The sequence below is a fragment of the Falco cherrug genome, chromosome 8, assembly GCF_023634085.1.
Source record: "Falco cherrug isolate bFalChe1 chromosome 8, bFalChe1.pri, whole genome shotgun sequence".
In the NCBI taxonomy this organism is placed as follows: domain Eukaryota; kingdom Metazoa; phylum Chordata; class Aves; order Falconiformes; family Falconidae; genus Falco; species Falco cherrug.
This window is the reverse complement of record NC_073704.1, coordinates 43,943,158-43,943,379: the sequence shown is the minus strand read 5'-3', so window position 1 is coordinate 43,943,379 and position 222 is coordinate 43,943,158.

The window sequence follows — 222 nt, the reverse complement described above, 5'->3', positions numbered from 1 at the left end:
TACTCATGTTAAAGACAGAATTTCTCTTCATTTTATGGGGAAACATCCCAAAAGCCACAGTCTGATTCCATTTGAAAATTCAACGTTCAGCCTTAAAACTGCAAGCAGAGGTCTGAGCTTTCTTCCTGTGCTACGTTACTTCTCAGCCGCCGCCACACGTAGCCCGCATCTGATGTCAGTCCCCTGAGGGCCGTGGTGGGGTGGGACACCCGAGAAAGCCTC